This window comes from Pantherophis guttatus, chromosome 4, assembly GCF_059756535.1.
Source record: "Pantherophis guttatus breed Tessera chromosome 4, ASM5975653v1, whole genome shotgun sequence".
Taxonomy (NCBI): domain Eukaryota; kingdom Metazoa; phylum Chordata; class Lepidosauria; order Squamata; family Colubridae; genus Pantherophis; species Pantherophis guttatus.
In genome coordinates this window covers 63,925,861-63,933,968 of record NC_142066.1, presented here as the reverse complement: position 1 = coordinate 63,933,968, position 8,108 = coordinate 63,925,861, and the positions used below count along the sequence as shown (strand labels likewise).

Genomic DNA, 8,108 nt, shown 5'->3' with positions numbered 1-8,108 from the left:
CACCCATCTAGGATCTCTCCTGTAGAAAATATATAATTTCAATTTATCAAAGGGGGCTGCAGTAACTTGCTTTCTCTCCAAAGATGCTCTGATGTTGCTAAACCTGCTCAAAACATCTGGACTCACAGCATCCTACTGAGGCTCCAGAATGGATACCTAGGGCGCTCACAACTGCTTGCCTCACTTGGCACCTGGGATAGCGCAGCTCATAGTCCATATATACAGCATCTGTCTTGAAGACCTGTGTGCCTATACTGACATTTAAACCCCAAATATGGCCAAACAGAAAGTGGACTTTGAAAACAGGTGCTTTCAAAAGAAGTGGAGGAAGAGTACCTGTTTGTTGACATTGAAGTTAAGGTCTTGTGCCTTGTTTGTGGAGTTAATGTGGTTGTACTTAAAGAATATAACATGAGATGGCACTATGAGATGAAACATCAGGAGAAGTACAAAAACTTGGACATACAGCAGTAGCTAAAGAAGGTGGAAGAATTGAAAAAGAGCCTGATATTATGGCAGCATATGTTCAGAAAAGCAAAATCACGAAGTGAAGCTGCTGTGAAAGTTAGTTTTATAGTGGCAGAAGAGATAATTAAATAATCCTGGCCATTTACAAAGGCGGGAGTTTGTGAAATGCTGCATGATTAAAGTGTGTGAAGTGTAAAGTGTAAACCAAAAGCAAGCATTTTTTAATGGAAGCCTAAGCAGGAATACTGTTGCTGATCAGATATATGAGCTTGTCACTGATTTACAAGGACAGTTGATTGAAAAGGGAAAAGATTTCATTGCATATTCCCTTGCCTGTGAATGAAAGCACTGACATCAGTGACATGGCACAGCTGACAATCTTCATTCGTGGAGTGGATTCAAGTTTATGCATTACATAGGAACTTTTGGATATGAAATCAATGCATGGCACTACCATAGGAAAAGACATACTTGAAGCAGTATTTAAACGTGTAAATGACATGAAACTGCCCTGGGACAAATTTACAGGACGGACAACAGATGGAGCATCTGGGAAAAGAGTGGCTTAGTGGGGAGGATGTGAGAGAAGATGAAGAGTGAGAATTGCACAGATGAGCTGACAGCATATTACTGCATCATATACCCAGGAAACACTATGTGGCAAAGCCCTGAAGATGGAACATTTAGTAAGCACGGTAACACAGACAGTTAACTTTATAAGAGCCAAAGGTTTAAATCACCATCAATTTAAGTCTTTTCTGGAGGAAATGCATTCTGAACTTGGTGATCTGCCGTATCACACAGAGGTGTGATAGTTAAGTCAAGAAAAAGTGCTCAATAGATTTTTCGAGTTGCGTAAGGAAATCTGTCAATTCAGGGAAGTAAGGGAAAAGACTCCTTAGTATTGCGGGATGAAAAGTGGCTGTGTGAATTAATTTTTCTGTGTGACAAAATTAAGCATCTCACTGCACTAACCCTTCAGCTTCAGGGACGGGACCATGTGATCACGGACATGTATGATGCAGTGAAAGACTTTAAAATTAAGCTGCGACTGTTGGAGACTCAGATGCAACAAGGAAACTTGAATCACTTTCCCTGTTGCCAAACAATCATAAACTAAGTCTCGACCACTGTGTTTTCAGATGCTCATTTTGCTGATAAGCTGAGCACGCTTCACATGGAGTTTACATATTGTTTTGTTGACTTTGAAACACAGAAATTCAATTTTGGACTATTCAGTAATTCATATGCAGTTGACAGAAAGCACTTGTAAAAATCCAGATGGAGTTGATAGAACTCCAATGTAACAGCGCACTTAAGGCAACTATGATGCTGTGGGGCCCACACGGTTCACCAGGTTCATCCCTGAAATGATGCCCCAACTCTGCAAACAAGCTGCTTGAATGCTCTGCATGTTTGGTAGTACATACCTGTGTGAGCAACTTTTCTCTGTGATAAGGGTGAACAAAAGTGTACACTGAATTCTTCTCACTGATGCCCACCTCCACTCTATCCTGAGAGTTTCCACAGCTCAGAACCTAACCTTGAACATGAATGAACTTGTAGACAAGAAAAGATGTCAAACATCCGGCTTGGACAAAACGGTATGAAAGAGAGAAATAAATAGTTTGTTGTTTTTTTTTTGTTTGTTTTAAATTTGTTTTTGCAGATTTATTTGAAATATTTGTTCATATTTGAAATGTTAATCCTGTTTGGCCTACATCTTAGACATAATATACTCCTAAACTAATATGATATAGTTTTACATGCAACTTTGAGGGCAACCAAAATGCTGATGTGGCCATCAATGAAATTAAATTTGATTCCCCTGGACTACAGTATGCAATCACCCTAAAATTGCTTTTTGTGCCTTAAGTTAACAGAATTGGAAGGGACCTTGGAGGTATTCTAGTCCCACCCTCTGTTCAAGCAGGAGACTGTCATTTTAGACAAATGGCTGTCTACTCTCTTCTTAAAAGCCTCCAGTGTTACAGCACCCACAACTTCTGAAGGCAAGCTATTCCAATGGTTGATTGTTTTTACTGTCAGAAAGTTTCTCCTTAATTCCAAATGGCTTCTCTCTTTGTTCAGTTTCCAATCATTGCTTCTTGTCTTGCCTTTTGGTGCTTTGGAAAATAAATTGACCCCCTCTTCTTTCTGGCAGCCCTTCAAATATTGGAACACTACTATCATGTCACCCCTAGTTCTTTTTTTTAAAAAAGTTTTTTTTATTTTTTTAAAGTTTATTTTATTTTTTACACAAGCAAACAAACAAACATACAATGTATTTTTTCTGAACAGAGTATTTGCCTGTTCACAAATTTAAACAGTTTTTAGTCATTTCAACTGAATTTATATATTACCTTTTTTGTCATAATATTTATTCTCTCTATTTTTTTAAAATCAATATTACCCTTCATCCTAACCTCTAATCTTAACCAAATTCAATTTTTTCCTTCATCTCTATATTAAACCCCTTATATTTAAAATCTCACAAATATAATTCCTAGTATTCCCTTATATTCCTTTAATATAATCACTAATGTTTTCCATTGTCAGCTATTTCAATATCCAACATCTTAATACAAATCAATTAATTATGTGGTGTTACAATCATTCATTTCTTATAAGAATAATAAACCCAATTGTTTATACCATGATTTAAGGAAATGTATACCATACATTTCCTTAAATCTTTTTCCAAATAATACAATCCAACATTTTAATTCTGAATCTTATCTCTAATTTCAATTACTTTATCAAACATATGTATTTATACCTCTTCAAACAACATCTTGATCATTTCTGCTTTCACCACAATCTAATTAATTCATAATACAATAGCATTTCAATTTTTCTTTTTTTGATTAGGTTCAAAATATGCAATTAAAAATATTCCAATTGTTACAATTTTGCTGATTAAATTTGAAGATATTCTAGCTGTTATTCTCTAATTTATTAAACTTATTCATATTTCTAAAACTTATCATTATATAAATTCTAACAATACAATTAAGAATATTCCAATTGCTGCAATTTCCATAATTTTAGTTAAAAGATATTCCAACTATTACATATTTCTAAAAATCATTTCAATTCATCAATTCATATTTCAATTCTAATTATTTGTAACATATTCCTCTTTCATTTCTTTCTCCCTTTCCCTTTCCCTTTCTATTTTTTCTTTTTCTTTCTCCTTTTCTTTTGTATTTTAAAATCCTGAACTCTCCTGTTTTGCCCTGTATTTCCCATTATTTTCCATCTCTTTTCCCTTTTTCTTATTTTTCCACTGTTAATCTCAGTGTAATCATTTTTTGTTTCAAAGTCATGGACTCTTGTATTTTGCCCTGTATTTCCTGTTGTTTTCCACCCCTTCTCCCTCTTTTCTGTCTTTCCCAGTATAATCATTTAAGTTTTTTATATTCTTTCTATTCCATCCTTTTTTCCCCTTTTTGTCTGTTCCACCTTTTCTGTTTTTTCCATTGTTAATCCCAATGCAATCTTTAAAATTCTCCTTTTTATTGTTACTGCCCACATAATCATTTAGTTTTCCATAGTCAATCTCGTTGTCTTTGTCTTCTTCTTTATTTTCAATCTCTATGTGTTGCTTCTCATTCGTTATTTCCTTGTCAGCTTGAGTATACTCTAACACAATTTTTGGATCATTAGGTTTCAGTTCTCCATGCAACATTGTAATTATTTCCCTTACTTCTGTTTTCAATGACAAATACATCATTTTCATCATTTCTCTAATTTCCTGCACCATTTTTCCAAAGCAAAAGTTCAGTGTTGTAATGATCTTATTTCTCCTGTAGATGTCTCTCTACAATCCACAATTCCAATCAGCAGCCTGAAAAAGTATCCATTTTGTTTGCAATCCATGTTAACAGTCTTTGCTATATTTTTTTCCTTTTCTTCTTTTTACCTTTCTATATGCCAAATCAGTTTTAAAGTCCAATCCAAATTACACAGTCCGTTTCCCCCCTCTTTGTTTTTTGGTACAACACTTCTATTACAGGGCTTAATTTCCAATTTCTCTTTAGTTTTTCTATAACATTCAAAAGAGGATCTGCTTACTTTCTTTCCAATCCTTTACACAGTTATGGGTTTTATTTCTTCTAATTTTTAAAGTTCTCCAAATATTTTTATCCAAAAGTCAATTTTCTTTTCAGGTTTTGTCAATTTAAGTTTCCATTTTAGTCTCCTTCCTTCCTTTCCCCCATGCCCATTAGCTGCTGTTATTCTGCTGGGGCTCTTTTAGATTTAAAAATCTTTTTCTTTTTTTTTTTTTTTTTTTTTTTTGCCTATGACTTGGCTGTCACTCACCCGGCTCAAAACTCAGTTTAGGGCACCACTCCTGCTCAATGCTTAGTCTGGTTGCCCCAGCTTTTTGGTGGCCGCAATGGCTGCCGCCCCTGCTGCCGAGTTGGAGAGAGTTTCCTCTGCCCTTCAAGGAACTTGCCTGTTCCTCTTCGGCAGCGGCTTCTCAGTCTGGGTTTTCATGGAGCTCGTCAGAACCCGCTATTTCCTCGACTATCTCGCCGCGATGCTCTCCCCCCCCCCCCAGTTCTTCTTTGACTAAACTGGACATACACAATTCCTGCAACCGTTTTTCATAAGCTTTAGCCTTGATACCCCCAATCATCTTCATTGCATTTCTCTGCACTCTTTTTAGACTTTCAACATCTTTTTTAGATTGTGGTGACCAAAATTGGATGCAGTATTCCAAGTATGGTCTTACCAAGACATTACAAAGTGGTAGTATCACTTCTTGTGATCTTGATTCTGTCTCTCTATTAATGCAGCCTAGGATTGTATTGACTTTTTTGGCAGCTGCAGCACACTGCTGGCTCATGTTTAAGTGATTGTCCACTAAACCTCTTGCAATTATTGCTGTTGAGCAAAGTTTTACCTAATAAAACATTTTGTACAATCTCTGTAACAAAACTTCCAAGGTAACTTTTCTTAGATAATGACAACATTCTCTTCCTACCCTTCTATAGTTCTAAGCTGTTCAGGCATTTATGTTGCCAATATTCACATCAGAAGAATATGCATGTTATCAATTTGTTGACTCATACAAATAATGCCACTTCTTTTATATTAATTTTACCTGCTGCTTCTGCTTAAAATCTCTGTGAGGAGAACATTTTTCCATGGAGTATGATATGTACCACAAGTTTACTGTTTCATTGGGCATAGCCTGTAGCAACTTTGAATCTTTGTATCATTACCCAGATGTAAACATTTGCAAAATCATCAGACAAAGTAACGAAGGAAAAATGGTACTTGATCCTCCACATCACTACTGCAGCTAGGATATTATACGGGCAAGAATGGAAAAATGAACTATTACCCACAGAGAATAAATTGATTTGGAAAATTACAGAATGCGCAGAGGCAGACCGGTTAACGAAATTACTTAGGAATCAAAAAGATTCTGATTATTACGAATGTTGGAATTTATGGTATATTTGGGTGGGAAAAAAAAAGAGGGAAATGAAATGGACTGTATTGTTGTATAGGCGCATATTTGTGTACGCTAGTTGCAATAATTTTGTATGTATATATGTAAAGCATTGTTTTTAAAAATGGAAATAAACTTTATAAAAAAAACATTTGTAAAATCTTCTACTTCTGCTCAAAGAAGTTTGCAGATGAATTATTCACATTAGGGTCAGTCTCTAGTTACAGTTAAATGTTCTCTGCATGGAAGTTCACACATTCACAGAAAGAAATTGCAGTAATTAATTTGAAATCCTTTTTATTATCTTCAAAAATCCTTTGAAATTTCACCCCATTAGAAACATTCACTTTTTAAAAAAACAAATTAAAAAGATCTTTCTTCAGTGTCAGTTTTATTATTTGTGTGATTTACTAGATAGCTTTAATCATTTACTCTTAACCATTAGAATCAACTAAATCAAATGATCAAATGCAGGGTGAAATCTAAAATTTTTCCCTACCGGTTCTGTGGGCGTGGCTTGTGGGGGTGTATGTCCTGTGACTGAGTAGGTGTGGCCAACTCAATGTCACTCAAAGCCACGTCCACTCAGTCACAAGACCCCCCCCCACCAAGCCACGCCCACAGAACCTGGTAGGGAAACTTTTTAAATTTCTATTCTGCAGTCCACTCGCCACCTGCTCCTCCTTCGCTTTGGGCTGGAGCCCAGGGACGTGCCATTCCCTGGAGCTATTGCCTGCTTCGACAGGGTCGGGGAAGGCACCATTTCTCAACTCCGACCTTGCCCTGGAGCAGCCGCCCGCTCGCCCTTCGCCTTGGGTTGGGGGATGCCCAGGGATGCACCATTCCCCAAGGCCCCGGAGCTGCCACCTGCTCACCACTTGCCTCAACAGGGTCGGGGAATAAACCATTCCCCAACACCAGCCTTGCCCCAGACCCGCTGTCTGCTCTCCCTTTGCCATGCGGCGTGTCCTTACCTTCCTCCCACGGTTGGCTGCCAGGGAAGGCAAGCACCTGAAAGTTACCGGAGCTGCTCTCCTTGAATGTGCCGCCACCATCGCCGCCCTGTTCCATGCGCCGGCAACGCAAGCGCACACCCAACCTGCCGCTGATGAATGAATGAAATAAATGGTGCACAAGCGCACACCCAACCTGCCGCTAATGAATGAATGAAATAAATGGTGTGCGCTTGCGCAGCCGGCATGTGGAACAGGGCGGTGATAGTGGCGGCACATTCAAGGAGAGCAGCTCTGGTAACTTTCAGGTGCTTGCCTTCCCTGGCAGCCAACCGTAGGAGAAAGGTAAGGACACGCCACGTGGCAAAGGGAGAGTGGGTGGCAGCTCCGCGGAAAGGCCAGAGTCAGGGAATGGTGCATTCCCCAACCCGGTTGAGGCAGATGGCGAGTAGGCGGCGAGCAGGCGGCAGCTCCGGGGCCTCGGGTTATGGTGCATCCTTGGGCCCAGGCCCCCAACCCAAGGCGAAGGGCGAGCAGGTGTGAGGCGGCGATTGGGTGGGTGGGTGGCGCCTCCAACTGCCGTTGCTACTGGTTCTCTGAACCACCCGCTGCCATCGCTACCGGATCGGGTGATCCGGTCCATACTGGGAGCATTTCACCCCTGATCAAATGTAACATTTGCATTACTGCTGAATGCTTGGATTTGTTTTAATTGTAAGCAGTGGTGGGATTCAAATAATTTAACAACTGGTTCTCTGCCCTAATGATTTCTTCCAACAACCAGTTCACCAAACTGCTCAGAAAGTTAACAACCGGTTCTCCCGAAGTGGTGTGAACTGGCTGAATCCCATCACTGGTTGTAGGCAAGAATATTAAGTAAGAAAGAACTGTTCCCATATGAGGATCTTTAACAAATATTGTGTCAGTTCTGCCATCTTCAGTTTGGTGCCTAGCTGGCAACCTGCAATCAAATGCTAGAGGGTAGGGGGGGACAAATGGGCAATAAACATGAATGGTGATGTGATGGGAAATAGTGAGGGAGGATGACAGCTTGACAAAGACCAGAGTGGCATGGAACCAGTTTGTGCCAGTCTTCAAGGCCACTCATCCTGAGAATGGAATGTGGACATCTCAGCGAGTCTCAAAACATCTATGCGGCTCTCCATTACCTGAAGATGAACTGGTTAAAGAGGGGAGGGCTGAGTTGAGGAAAAAACTTT

At 39.1% G+C, this 8,108-nt stretch overlaps 1 pseudogene; it reads left to right on the top strand.

The window, feature by feature from the left end:
* Window positions 1–274: 274 nt before the first annotated feature.
* On the top strand, window positions 275–2,078 carry LOC117665024 (general transcription factor II-I repeat domain-containing protein 2A-like; annotated as a pseudogene).
* Window positions 2,079–8,108: the final 6,030 nt, after the last annotated feature.